Here is a 15,798-nt window from a genome sequence, read left to right on the forward strand (position 1 = left end):
CTCTGCTTTTTACACTCCTGCCTCCCTAAACCATATGTGGTTTCTGGGATAGACCACTCTCTTCCCACTCCCATTTTGCAAATGCTATTGCTTCTCCCTGGACCCTCATCCCATTCCTATAGTTCATCCTTAAATACTTTCAGGTATCAACCTTTTGTTTCTGACTCAAGAAAACATTTTCTAAGCACAGTGCTCATGTGGCTATAGTTCAGCAAATCTAAGATGTCCTTAACTCTAAAACACACAACTATTAATATTTTCTATACCACTAAGAAAGAAAAACACAACAACTAAATCATGACCTACCATCAGGCATAATACACATCTCAGTTTCACAGATGTTAAATTGGGTGTGTGAGGGGGGATGTACGCTTTGGAAATGATGAAATCTGTTAGCTCAGTACAAGTCAGTGATCTTCAAAGACTTAACACCTGAGCTAAAAGGTGATGTCACCTTCCATACTGTTTGTCTTTCAGCACAAGGGATGATATGAAGGAAATTTTACTCCTAAGAATTCTTAGGGAAGCTGCAAATTGTGGCAAGAAAGCCCCAGCTGAGAACCACTGCTTTAAATGATGGGTCCGAAGGACACCAATGGTTGTGGGAAGACCAGTCAGGAAATAGTTAAGAAATCGGGAAGAGAGTCATGACATGGAGTAGTGTGTGGTTTAGAGAGAAAAAAAGAAGAGTCATAGTTCTTAACTTTCCTTATACCAACCTATCTGATAGGTACCACTAGCACCATTTAACAGATGAGGAAACTAAGGAATAGAGAGTTTGAGAAACTTGTCCCCAGTGGGAGAACCAAGACTCGAGCACAGGCAGCTGGAATATACTCTTTTAGAGCCAGAAATCAACAAGACTTAGTGACGACATTAAGTGAGAGAAGGAAAAGGGTAAAAAAAGGTTATTCCAGTTTGGGGCATAAGTAATGGCAGACAGAGCTGACATTTACTGAATGAAGAACACTGTAAAAGGAACAAATTGTGAGAGGAGAGGAGAGGGAGTCAAAAATTCCACTTTGGACAATGTTACATTTGAGGTGCCTATGAGATATTCAAGCTGCTAAGTTGCGTCAGTCGTGTCGGACTCTGTGCGACCCCATAGACGCCAGCCCACCAGGCTCCCGTCCCTGGGATTCTCCAGGCAAGAATACTGGAGTGGGTTGCCATTTCCTTCTCCAGATGAGATATTCAAGCAGAGGGATCAAATAAGCAGTTGATGTGGCTCAGAACTATTCTGAATAAAAATTCTAGAGTCGTCCCCATTTAAAGTTTTAGTTCTAGTTGTGGATAAAATCATTTACACATAATGGAGAATGAGAAGGGAAGTTGTGCAACTTTCCAACTGTTTTATCTGCTTCCTTTGGCTTTTTTGTCCTCTCCTGAAAAACTATCTGGCTGACTAGCAACTCTTTTAAGGAGATGTACAGAGGATGAGATGGTTGGATGGCATCATCGACTCAACGGACATGAGTTTGAACAAACTCTGGGAGAGAGTGGAAGGACAGGGAAGCCTGGCATGCTGCAGTCCATGGTGTTGCAAAGAGTTGGACATGACTCAATGACTGAACAACAAACAACAACAAAGGCCAAGTTTGGCTTTTCATCTATTCCATGCTGTTCCATTATTCAACACATCACCATTATTTGGCATCTTCTTTCCAGGAGATGGGTAACTCAAAGAGGTCTATAGTGTGGACCATAAATAGCTCTCAAAATCTCAGACTGGTTAAGAAGAGGTAGCATAATTAGTGAATAACAGTTCCATCTCTGATGTAACAATGCAAGGGTTTGAATCCCAGCTCTATAATGTATCAGCACATGAACTTGGGGAAGTTACTTAAGCTCTCAAAACCCTACTCTCCTCATCTGTAAAATGGGCTTGATAATAGCTCCTGAGCTCGCTGGCTTATTTTGAGAGAAAATTCATTTGAGACAAAATTCCCATAGCAGGGCGCCTTGCTCATAGTAACTGCTAAATAAATATTAGCTGTCCTTATTAATTCAGATGAACCATAAGTAAATGGGCCATGTTGCTTGTAAAATTTCTTTTAAGCAAAGTCAGTTCTAAACACTGACAAATTAAAAAAGAGAATGACGGTTCTTTAGCATAATTAAGCAGAAAAACACTAAAAGGAGGTGAATTTCTGCAGCATCCTCATGCTCATGTGATAAGATACTGTCAGGAGGCCTGAAAGAGCTCTCTGGCCCATCCTCACACTTCATATTTCCTGATGCATAAAATCCCATTTGCACAGGACAATGCCTTCTGCTCCTGTGTTCAGGGATTTGGGGAGAAGTAAGGCAGTTAATGTAATCCCCCTGATGGGTACAACAAAAGAAAAGAACTAGCAGGCAACCCCCAGAGAACAAATCTCCACTCCTTCTCAGATCTATGGACAAGGAAAGATTTCCTTGTTTTGGACAGTAAATGGATTGTTTTTGAGGGGTTGAGATGATCACAGAAACACATGCCTGGGCATTAAGGCTGGGCTACGGAAGTCCTCGTTCTCACTGGACATCAGAATCACCAAGCAAGATTCTAAATGATACCTGTCATTCAGAGAGGGTTCCACTCTCAGAGATTCTGAGGTAATTAATTAGGGAACACCCACTTTGAAGTACTGCTTAGCAGTTTCTAACACAGTAAACATATATCTGTCTTAACAGCCAAAAAATCCACTCCTGGGTATCCACTCAACTGAAGTGAGTGCTCATTGTCCACCAGGAGGTATGCACAAGAATGTTCACAGCAGTTTCATTCAAAGTAAAACAAAAATTGGAAACAACCTAAATGCCCCTCAGTATTGCAGAAGATTGCTTCCATGACCCCCTATGGATATTAAATTCTGCAGATGCTCAAGTCCATCATATAAAATGGGGTGCTTACAACAAAGGAAACTATAAGCAAGGTGAAAAGACAGCCCTCAGATTGGGAGAAAATAATAGCAAACGAAGAAACAGACAAAGGATTAATCTCAAAAATATACAAGCAACTCCTCCAGCTCAACTCCAGAAAAATAAATGACCCAATCAAAAAATGGGCCAAAGAACTAAACAGACATTTCTCCAAAGAAGACATACAGATGGCTAACAAACACATGAAAAGATGCTCAACATCACTCATTATCAGAGAAATGCAAATTAAACCACAGTGAGGTACCATTACACGCCAGTCAGGATGGCTGCTATCCAAAAGTCTACAAGCAATAAATGCTGGAGAGGGTGTGGAGAAAAGGGAACCCTCTTACACTGTTGGTGGGAATGCAAACTAGTACAGCCGCTATGGAGAACAGTGTGGAGATTTCTTAAAAAACTGGAAATAGAATTGCCATATGACCCAGCAATACCACTTCTGGGCATACACACTGAGGAAACCAGAATTGAAAGAGACACGTGCACCCCAATGTTCATCGCAGCACTGTTTATAATAGCCAGGACGTGGAAGCAACCTAGATGCCCATCAGCAGATGAATGGATAAGGAAGCTGTGATACATATACACTATGGAATATTACTCAGCCATTAAAAAGAATTCATTTGAATCAGTTCTAATGAGATGGATGAAACTGGAGCCCATTATACAGAGTGAAGTAAACCAGAAAGATAAAGACCAATACAGTATACTAACGCATATATATGGAATTTAGAAAGATGGTAACGATAACCCTGTATGCAAAACAGAAAAAGAGACACAGATGTACAGAAGAGACTTTGGGACCATGTGGGAGAAGGCGAGCGTGGGATGTTTCGAGAGAACATGTATATTATCTATGGTGAAATAGATCACCAGCCCAAGTTGGATGCATGAGACAAGTGCTTGGGGCTGGTGCACTGGGAAGACCCAGAGGGATCGGGTAGAGAGGGAGGTGGGAGGGGGGATCGGGATGGGGAATACATGTAAATCCATGGCTGATTCATGTCAATGTATGGCAAAAGCCACTACAATATTGTAAAGTAATTAGCCTCCAACTGATAAAAATAAATGGAAAAAAAAGTGGGGTGCTTAGTCACTCAGTCATGTCCGACTCTTTGTGACCCCATGGACTGTAGCCTGCCAGGCTCCTCTGTCCATGGGAATTCTCCAGGCAAGAATACTAGAGTGGGTTGCCATTCCCTTCTCCAGAGGATCTTCCCAACCCAGGGATCGAACCCAGGGATCGAACCCAGGTCTCCCGCATTGCAGGTGGATTCTTTACCATCTGAGCCACCAGGGAAATCCATAGAATGGGGTAGCATGTGCATATAGCCTATGCACATCCTCCCACACACTTCATATCAGCGCTAGATTTCATATAATGCCTAATACAACATAAATGGTATGTTAATAGTTGATTGTTGTTGCTCAGTCTCTCAGTCGCATCCGACTGTTTGCAATGCCATGAACTGCAGCACGCCAAGCTTCCCTGCCCTTCACCACCTCCTAGAACTTGCTCAAACTCACCTCCATTGAGTCGGTGATGCCATCCAACCATCTCATCCTCTGTCATCCCCTTTTCCTCCTGCCCTCAATCTTTCCCAGCATCAGGGTCTTTTCTAATGAGTCAGCTCTTCACATCAGGTGGCCAAAGTACTGGAGCTTCAACTTCAGCATCAGTCCTTCCAATGAATATTCAGGATTGATTTCCTTTAGGATTGACTGATTTGATCTCCTTGCAGTCCAAGGGACTCTCAAGAGTCTTCTCCAACACCACAGTTCAAAAGCATCAATTCTTTGGTGCTCAGCCTTCTTCAAATAGTTGACGGCACACATCAAAGTCAAGTTTTGCTTTTTGGAACTTTCTGGAATATTTTTAAATACTTTTCATCTGTGGACAGCTAATTCTGTGGATGTGGAACTTGTGGATATGGAGGGCTAACTTTATAGTAGAATGGACAAATAAAATGTAGTAGATTCTACTACTACACAGCAATGGAAAAGAGTAAGTATCTGATACGCATAACAGCATGGATGAACCTCACTCATGATGAAATAAGTGAAAGAAGCCAGATAGAAGCATATCTACTATATGGTTCTATTTACAGTAAGTTCAAAAACAGGCTGGACTCACCCAAGATGATGCAGAACAGAAGAGTAGTAACCCTCAGCAGTGTTCTTCTGAGGTTCTGGGAAGGATCTTAACCTGGGTAATGATAATACAAGTGGATGCATATATAAAAATTCATTATGTTGTACACTTAAAATTTTTGCTCTGTATGTCTATTTACTTGTTTGTTTTAAATATCAATTACAAACATTAAAAAGTCCCCCAAGTGATTCTTAGATGTGGGCAGAATTGAGAACCACTGACATCAGGCTACTGGGTCTGCCAGAGTATTGTTCTACCCACACCCAGCTTTGTCCCTAGGTAACAGATTTTGCCATGTCATTGTTTGCTCTCCTAAAACCACTCAAAACACTCCTGAGAGGCTAACAAAGAAAGCACTAAGTGCATCATTTAAAATTCCTAGTAAGGCTATTATCTTCACTAATTCATCTTTTCTGTACTTTGCAATTTCTAAGAGATGAGAATTCTCTTGTTGGTCCTTAAGCTCTACAGGTCCAAATGTCCAGAAAGAAATCTATGGCATCACTGCTGACCTCTTAACATTCCTCTGGTTTAGAACTTTCTCTTCTATACTGCAAGCCCATGCAAAAAAATTAAAGAATAGTGGAACTATGTAGAAGCCAAGAAATAATCCACTCTGAGGCCCAGACAGGAGAACTGATTTGTCTTATGTCACTCAACAAATCAGTAATCTGACATTCTCATACACTGACAATCTGACACTTTGCCATTAACATGCATTTTTGAATAAGGAATGCTGTCCCCAAAGTCACCTGGTGAAACACCAGTAGTAACAGCAGAGGCTTTGGGAGGTTTGGTTGTTGTTCACTTAATGTTTTTTTCATCCAAGCATTAGCTAAAAATGCATCTTTTATTTCTAGCATTATACCTGGCCTAGTGACATGGCACCAATAATCTTGGAGTCCCCATGTGTCACTTATTTGAAGGTGCCAGAGTATTGCAAACTAGCTCAATCTGCAGTGAAGAGGGTGAAAGAATGAGGCAAGTGTTCTGGTGCAAAAAACACTAATCAGATAGAGTTCCACTCTGAAATCAGCCTCCTACCAGACCTTAAGCAAATCATGAAAACCCCAAGAGCTTCAGCTTGTTTGTCTATAAAATGGGAAAACGAGCTATGGTTCAAGTATTTCACTGACTTATTTTAAGTATCAAATGAGACAAGGTTTATGAAACTACCATAAGCCTCTACCAAAACACACAAGGCTTTCTCCTTTTTTTTCATGATACTAAATATATTTGTGAAGTCAAAGGAGGACAACAAAGCTGGAAATGTGCTGATGGATGGTTTTTCTGCTAAAATATTTGCCAGCAAAAGACATCTTGTTAACAAGCTACTCTGTATACTGTAACATATATTTCACAATTTATCTACCTCCTGCAGGCTGTCAAAATAATTGGCCTATAATATTTCTAAAATATAGTCAGCTATCTCTGGATTTATTATGTGTATATCCATTTGCATAATGATGACTGAATTTACACATCATGCATCTTTCCAGACTTTAGGTTTCCATTACTCTTTCTCTGAAAATCCACAAGTTTTGTTACAAAATGCAAGAGTCTCTAAGCATGGTTACCATTTTCTTCAGCATAAAAATAAGTGACGGAAGCAGTGCTCCACTGTTACCCTGGAGATGAGAAACTAGTTATTATTGATAACAAACTTGGAATTTCTTTTCCATTGGCCAGAGAAGAGGTGGTTCCAGATTTGCTGCTCAACTCTGTCAAGGCAGCAACCCCAACACCTCAGTAAGTTGACAGAACACTTGAGGCAGAGGCACTATTGCCCGTCATCATTATATCTGCTACTAGGAAAAGATTTTAGTACCCCAATCCAAGCTAAGTGAAAACAGAAAGGTGGTGGCCCCAGTAGATAGTGATGGCTGGTACTGACGACTGGCTATCCCAAAGCAGTCCCCAGCCCATTCTCCCTTGCTGTGTTACACTACAGACAGTAGCAAGTCAAATGCTTTCCCACATTCCCTTGCAGCTTTTTGCTATATGACCCAGCTCTGGCCCGTGAGCTACAACTGAGTTGATCAGCTTTTTTTTTTGCCCATGGAGTCTATCTCTTTGCGACCCCATGAATCACAGCACGCCAGGCCTCCCTGTCCATCACCAACTCCCAGAGTTTACTCAGAATCATGTCCATTACATCTTACTTAACCATGGTACATTTGTCAAAACAGAAATTAACATTGGTACAATACTATTAACCAAATCATAGATTTCTTTAGATATCATTATCCAAATTGCTGTGGTTTAAAGTCATTTGAGATATTTCTTCTCCCTGTACTTTATTATTATTATTATTTTAATTTGGTCATGCCACATGGCACGTGGGACCTTAATTCCCTGACCAGGGGTAGAACCTGCAGGCCCTGCGTTGGAAGTGCAAATATAAACACAGGACCACCAGGGAAGACCCTTTTCTCTGTGCTTTTGCCACTAACTTACTATATATCTTTAGATTTGTTTGTTTCATTTTGTTTTTGATATTTAGGAAATGCTTCTAAATTTAATTTTGTTTAGAGTTATATAAAAGATTTACCTGATTCCAAAGTTAAATCTGCAAAACATAGTAAATTAGAAAGCCCACTTTCTATCCCTGTCTCTTCTACCTGGATTCTTCCTTACTCCTACACATGGCTATTTTAAAGATTTTGGCTTACTTTTCCACTGTGTGGTTTATTTTTAGTTTTAATTTTTTTTCCAATTATTTTTATTAGTTGGAGGCTAATTACTTTACAATATTGTAGTGGTTTTTGCCATACATTGACATGAATCAGTCATGGATTTACATGTGTTCCCCATCCTGATCCCCCCTCCCACCTCCCTCCCCATCCCATCCCTCTGGGTCATCCCAGTGCACCCGAGCACTTGTCTCATGCATCCAACCTGGACTAGCGGGAGAGTGGGATGATCTGAGAGAATAGTTTTAATTTTTAAATAATTCTAGATTTACAGAAAGTTGCAAACATAATAGAAACTCCTTATATGCCTTTCATCCAGCTCCCCTAAAGTTATTGTTATTTAGTCGCTATGTTGGACACTTTTGCGACCCTCTGGACTGAGCCCACCAGGCTTCTCTGTCCAAGGAATTTCCCAGGCAAGAATACTACAGCTGGTTTGCCATTTCCTTCTCCAGAGGATCTTCCCAACCCAGGGATCAAACCCATGTTTCCTGCATTGGCAGGCAGATTCTTTACCACTGAGTCACCAGAGAAGCCCTCCGCTAATATTCAGTTCAGTTCAGTTCAGTTGCTCAGTTGTGTCCAACTCTTTGCAACCCCATGAACAGCAGCACGCCAGGCCTCCCTGTCCATCACAAACTCCCAGAGTTTACTCAAACTCATGTCCATTACATCTTACTTAACCATGGTACATTTGTCAAAACAGAAATTAACATTGGTACAATACTATTAACTAATCCATAGATTTCTTTAGATATCATTATATTGTTGTTGTCCCACTAACGTCCTTTTTCTGGGCCAAGATCCTGCATTACATTTAGATGTCATGACTACTTAGTTTTCTCCAATCTGAGATGGTTTGCCAACCTTTCTTTATCTTTTGTGATTTTGACACCTTTGGAAAGGACTGGTCGGTTATATTATGTAATGTTACCTAACTTGAGTATGAATGATGGGTCTTCATGGTTAAGTTCAGGTTACGAGTTTTTGACAAGAAAATCATAGACGTGATGCTATACCTTTCTCAGTGGATCGTATCAGGCATATGATGTTAATTAACAACATTACCAATGAGGTTAACTTGGTAAAGGTGGTGTGTCACAGGTCTCTCCACTGTAAAGCTACTATTATTCCCTTTATAACTACTAAATATTTGGGGGAGATACTTTAAAAGTATGCAAATATCTACCTTATTTCTACCCAAACTTTCATCCACTAATCTTAGCATCCATTAATAATTCTTGCTTAAGACAATTATTAGCATAGCTTTTGACAAATGGTGATTTTTCAATTTACATCATTCTTTCTATATTTGTTATTGAAATTCTATCAAAAACAGAACTTTTCTGCCTCTTTCATTTTTAAGAAAATTTTATTTATTTCTTTATTTTTGGCTGCACTGGGTCTTCATTGCTGTGCAGGCTTTTCTCTAGTTGTGGTGAGTGGGGGGGCTACTCTTCATTGTGGTGCATGGGCTTTTCATTGCAGTGGCTTCTTTTACTGCAGAGCATGGACTCTGGGGCGTGCAGACTTCAGTAGTTGCAGTGTATGGACTCAGGAGTTTCAGTTCACGGGCTCTAGAGCACAGGCTCAGTAGTTGTGGCACATGGGCTTAGCTGCCCTGTGGCATGTGGGATCTTCCTGGACCAGGGATCAAACCCATGTCCCTGCACTGGCAGGAAAGGCTTCTTAATGACTGAACTACCAGGGGAATCCAGCTTCCATGTATTATTTTACCCAATTTATTTACATCTGTATGAATTCATGGATATTCATCTCATTCTATAGGTTATAATCCATTACTATCATTTTTTTTATTGCTCATATTTTCCCAGACTTGGTCATGAAGAGTTCCTTCATGTTGACTCTCCTGTTCTTTCAATACATTTCCATGATTTTTCAGCACTTCTATTTTCTGATACCACAAAATGTTTTGGCTCTTCCTGTATCTTCCCTGCCCTAGTTCTGAAGTCAATCAGATCTGTAAGGAATCTTGGTTCCTTTTATTGGAGAATAGATTTGAGCGTTACGTGTGCTTCTGGCTACTGGGGTGTCATTGAACATCATCAAAATTAAATTATTTTGCTTTGCAAAAGATACTGTTAAGAAAATTAAAAGCCACAGATTAGGAGAAAATATTTCTAGAATATATATCTGATAAAAGACTTGTCCCCAGAGTATTAAAAAAAAAACTCTCAAAACTAAAAAGCAAGAAAACAAACAACTCAATTAAAAATGGGCCAAGAATTTGAACAGACACTTCACCAAAGAAGATGCATGGGTGGCAAATAAGCATATGAAAAGTGACATTGTTAGTCACTTGAACATGCAAATTAAACCACAATGAAACACCTATTAGATACTATATACCTATTAGAATGATCAAAACTGAAAAACAAAAATAACTCAAATACCCTCCATTGGAGAATATAGAAACAAACTGGTATACATATTTAATGAAATCTACTTAGCCATAAAATGGAACAAACTACTGATACATGCAACAACATAGATGAATTTCAAATGCACTGTGCCAGATGAAAGAAGCCAGACCAAAAGCTATATCCTATATGATTCCATTTACATGACATCCTGGGAAAGGCAGAGAGATCAGATCAATGGTTATCAGAGGATGGAGTTAGGGGAGAGGATAATTACAAAGGCACACTAGGAAATTTTAGGGAAATATTCTATATCTTGCTTGTCATGGTAGTTACAAAACAGATATAATATGTCACAGTGGGTACATGCATTTGTCAAATTTCATAGACCTGTATACCAAAAAAAATGAATTTTTCTATATATAATTCATTCCTCAATAAAAAGGGGAGAGGGGAAGTGGGGAGGAATGCAAAGAATTTCAAATCACATCTCTGAAACTCCAGATTATCTATGTCTAGTCAAACTGCCCACAACATTTAACAGGGTGCCTTAAATTTTCTATAATTTTTTGTGCTTCTGTGATCAGAGACCTGGAAATAACCATGAAACATCATGTGAATAAAGTACCTTGTACATTTGGAACATGGTTTTACAAGAAAAAAATGAGAAAAGCAGCTATTCTTCTATACTGATAAAAGGTGTAAGAAGCAAACCATGTTAAGAGGCTTAAAGACCTAAGCTCTGGAAATCCTAATTTAAGAGACACAGATGGGCCAATTACTGCTTTTGAATAAAGGACAGAAAATCGTCCCCAGCTTTGTTCAGGGTAGTGAGTCATTCTAAATGAATCTGTTCAGAACAACAATTCAGCAAGGCAACAGGCATCACTCATTACGTAGGTGGGGAAGAGGTATAGGCCCACTCTGAAGAAGAGCTGTCCCCACTGTCTTCTTAAAACCTGAAGTCAGGTATGTTCTTGTCCTAACATCCTCCTCCCGTCTCCCCATCAAGTCCACCTCTTCTACACTGAGTGCAAATCCCTTATAGCCCCTCTGCACCAATGAGGACAGTCTATAAACTGCAGACCATCAGCCAAGCCCAGCCAGCTACAAGGTTTTGTATGATCTGTGAGTCAAGAGTGGGTTTTTACAATTTTTTAATGATTGAAAAAATTAAAGGAAGAATAATATTTCAAGAAGTGTGAAAATTAAATGGAATTTGAATTTCAGGGCCCATTAATAAAGTTTAAGTGGAGCACAGACATGCCTGTTTCTGCATTACCTATGAATACTTTAGTTTCACAACAGCTGAGCTAAGAAGCTGCTAAAAAGACCATGTGACTCACAAAGCCTAAAATATTTACTATCTGGCCCTTTACAGAAAGTTTGCCTACCCTTAATTTAGGCATTTTCATTATGTTGCTTCTAAGTTGATGTCTAGACTATAAATTTATAAAAAGATGAGGTCTGGAAGCATCCTTTACACAGTAGATCATGTCTCTATGGCATCATAACAAATTGTGCTCAATACCTTTGGCTGCTGCTAAGCAGGATAAAGACATGGAACACTGAGGGAAGAAAAGAATAATTTGAGAAATACATGGATTCTTTGTTTCTAAAACTATCTACTTAAGTACCCCATAGTTGTACACACTTTTAAAGGAGATTTGTAGAGTTCAAAACAATAACTATTCATTATGTACTGCTTCACAAACTCAAGTCACTCAACTGGAACATTTTATCAATTTCTCAACTCTACAAGTTACATTGTCTTTTCAACATGAGTGTGACAATCCTATGCAGAGCAGTGATGGCAAGTTATACTGATTCTGTGCCTTTCCTTCCTCACCTGTTTATATTTTTAGCACTGCTCATATTTTCTTTTGGGACTTCCCTGGTGGGCCTGTGGCTAAGACTGCGCTCCCAATGCAGAGGGCCTGGGTTCAATCCCTGGTCAGGGAACTAGATCCCACATGCTGAAACGAAAGATTCCACACACTGAAACTAAGACCTAGCGCAGCAAAATAAATTAAATTTAAAGAGAGAGAGAGAGACCTGGGCTGCCCATGGAGCAGCCCCACTCAAAGGGTGGCAGCCACGGTGCCCTGAGCAAGCAGAGTCAGGGTCTTGACAAGAAAGGGGGAGCCTGACCCTCACAGAGAGAACCTGAGGGTACGATGTTCAGTCTTAACACCAGCTGGAATCCAGCAGGGAGTAAAACCAATGACACACGCTTCTCTGATCATGAAGTAACCACGCAGTCGGCGGCTGTTTGTATTTGTCTAAAGGCTCCTAAGTAATGTTTGTAACTAGTGACATACTTCAGATCAGGAATTCCTAGATCTATGATATTTAAACGCACCACACTGGAGAGATTTCTCAGTCCAAACCACTAGCTCTGCATAATCTTGCCCTGGTAACAAGCTTCAGCTCCAGAGCCTTAGGCATTAGATAATCTGAGGAGTTATCTGCCTAAAGTGCAGGAGACCCAGGTTTGATTCCCAGGTCGGGAAGATCCCCTGGAGAAGGAAATGGCAACCCACTCCAGTACTGTTGCCTGGAGAATCCCCGAGCCTGGTGGGCTACAGTCCATGGGGTCACAAGAGTCGGACACGACTTGGTGACTAAACCACCACCACCATATTTTCTTTTGACATTATCAGATTATGAGGCCAAATGATATAGCAAAAAGAATGCTGGATCCAGAATACGATTTAGAATCTAAAGTATGCATTTATAGCTTGGTTATACCATTTACATTAGATGAATTCTGTAACATCCTGTAGCCCTGACATCCTTATCTGTAAAGTATGAATAAAAATTACACTTCACAGGACTTCTAAGCAGTGATAGTTATGTGCAAGCATCATGCTTATGTTATGATGATGATGATGTATTCTGTCTATCCTCTGGACCCCTTCCCTTTCTACTCCCTCAACATTATGAAAATTACTTGTCTGATATTGAGAAAGCCAACTGTTAAGTAAGAGAGTTCCTCAACAAGTGTGGCCAGCAAACACTCAAAAAAAAAATCAGTTGTTTAAATTTTTTGATTAATTATTCCTATAAACTCACTTAACTAATGTTTGGCCCTCAAGCAGACAAAGACTAAACAGTTTAATATTGCTTTTATTCTGTGCTTAGGAAAATAGCCTCATTTTCAATTAGCAGGATCAAAGATATCTCACTAATAGGAGATGATGATCAATTAATTATGAGCTACACTGCTGTAAAGAGAAAATGCTCACTTCTCTTCTGCAATCATTATTCTTCAAAAACACTGGGGGTGTATCATCAAATACAGGAATGATTATCAGACCTTAGGAGTTCTGAAGTAACTATTTAAAATGTCATTAACCGTTTCCATGGAAAACATACCTATTAAGGGTCATAAAAGGACAAAAACAATTGGCTCCAGATGTCGTTGTGAATAATACAAACTCCTACGTACATGTACGAGGCACTGGGAATTCAAAAGCACTGAATTGGGGGTCAGGGGCCTGAGTTCTAGTCCTAAATCTAATACTAACCAGTGAAATGGGCAAGTGTTGCTCTATGAGCCAAGTTTTGAGTTCACAAATGTTAACTTTCCATTCTAAAGCAATTCAGTAATTGTGCCTTGTTAGTGTTCTAGGTGCAAACCAGGAGGATGTTCATTCTAATAAAGCTGTGAGTGAAAGGTTCAAAATTCTGAAAGACAGATGTTATAAGGGTTGTTGGGTTTTTTAAAAATACAATCTCTTTTATTCTATTGAAGATTACATGCAGTAAAAATCTGATACTACTCACTGAGTCTTTTGGCCATCTGCTTGTGAGGTTTCTTTGCTTTAATTATCTCCTATGACCTATCAGTAACTCTGGGAAGATGGTGAAGGACAGGGAAGCCTGGCATGCTGCAGTCCATGGGGTTGCAAAGAGTTGGACACGACTAAGCGACTGAACAACAACAACATGACCTAGCAGTAAAGACCCCATTGCAAACAAGGTCAGGCTCCCTTGAATGAGTCTTAGCCCCAAAGAGATTGGCTTTGCTCTGTAATACCTAAAACGACTAAGAATATTGATCTGTGAAAAACCAAAAAGCAACTTCTGATACACAAAACTAATCTGATGGTCACAACTAGACCTCAATATTTTTACAAGCTCATTTGACACTCACAGCCAGGCCATTTTGGTTCTCTTGGAGAATATAAACTCACAGTACATCAGCCTCAAACAAGATTACTCTGAGATGATGATAAAATGAAATGAAACAAGACCACTTCATAACTTTAAACACAAACAAAAACAAGGTCACTATGACACTCACAAAATACCCAGCCATAGCATTGTCCTCACTTTCTGATAGCACCCCATCTAGACCAAACTCCTGCATCCTTAGACTCTCCTCTAACTCACCCTACTGGAGCCCAAATCCTATAGTATGTTCTAACACTCTCTTACAGAGGGACCCCATGATTCCCTGCAATGAGTAATAAACCCAATTTATTTAATCAAGTGTCCTACAGTGATATTTGGCTAAAAGGCATTGACACATTCTAATTTATCTTTTCTTCTCTCACCTGGGACACCCAGAGCCAGGCTGATAGAACTACTATAAAGGTACAAGCACACCAAAGAAACTTACAACATACAGCAAGCTAAAAAGACTTGGGCAGAACAACTTTGCACTCTAGTTCCTGTCCCTTTTGTATCTTTCCTTTATTATCTCTTGGAAATAAAATCTCCCAAGCTTAATCTATAAAAAGAATAAATTGGATTTGAAGGGAAATATCCCAGGCTATGTCCCTTGGGAAACCAGTGTCCTTCAAATGCTGATAGGTGATTCCAGAAAGGATTCTGTGGAAAAATGTCTTTGAGAAACTCTATAGTCTATAGTAAGTTCCCTTTCATTGTTCTAGTTTCAGTTCTACAAGTTACTTTGAGAGTCATATAAAGCCCTCTTTAGTTAAATCTCAGTTTCATACCTGCAAAATGGTTGTTATAATATGCCATGCCCATTCCCCAGTGTTTGGAAGCAAATAAAAAATGTGACAGAAAAAGGGTTTCCCTGGTGGTCCAGTGGCTGAGAATCTGCCTGCCAATGCGGGGGACATGGGTTCAATCCCTCATCAGGGAAAATTCCACATGCCACGGAGCAACTAACCCCACAAGCTGCAACTACTGAGCCCACGTGCTGGAACAACTGAAGCCCATGAGCCCTAGAGCCCATGGTCCATAAGAGAAGCCATCAAAATGAGAAGCCCACAAACTACAACTGCAGAATAGCTCTGCTCTCTGCAACTAGAGAAAACCTGTGCACAGCAGTGAAAACCCAGCACAGCCAAAAATAAAAAAATAATTTTTTTTTTAAAGTGACAGAAAAGTATTTCAAAAACAGGAGAGTACCATGTTTAGGTGAGACATGGAGGCAGCACTGATTCCACTAGAGAAATCCTTAAATATAAAAGCCTAGTCCAAAAATTAGGCCAAAAGGATTTGTGTGTAAACTGGAGCAAGCAAAGTGAGGAAGAGGAGACTCGGCATTCCAGGGCTATGGTTGGGAGAAAAATCAACCAAAAACTTGCATAAAACAATCAATTATTATGTTCACAGATTCTGCAGGTCAAGCATTTGAACACTGCATTATAGGCATGACTTGTCTCCACTCTAC

At 39.9% G+C, this 15,798-nt stretch overlaps 1 long non-coding RNA gene across 1 annotated transcript in view; it reads right to left on the reverse strand.

Moving 5' to 3' along the window:
• Positions 1-5,062: 5,062 nt before the first annotated feature.
• LOC139033430 (uncharacterized) overlaps positions 5,063-15,798 on the reverse strand; it is a 124,613-nt gene continuing 113,877 nt past the window's right edge. The window contains exon 4 of the long non-coding RNA XR_011486007.1: positions 5,063-5,125. This is a non-coding gene — a long non-coding RNA (uncharacterized lncRNA). The remainder of the gene's footprint in view (positions 5,126-15,798) is intronic.

Source organism: Odocoileus virginianus, unplaced genomic scaffold (genome assembly GCF_023699985.2).
Source record: "Odocoileus virginianus isolate 20LAN1187 ecotype Illinois unplaced genomic scaffold, Ovbor_1.2 Unplaced_Scaffold_6, whole genome shotgun sequence".
In the NCBI taxonomy this organism is placed as follows: domain Eukaryota; kingdom Metazoa; phylum Chordata; class Mammalia; order Artiodactyla; family Cervidae; genus Odocoileus; species Odocoileus virginianus.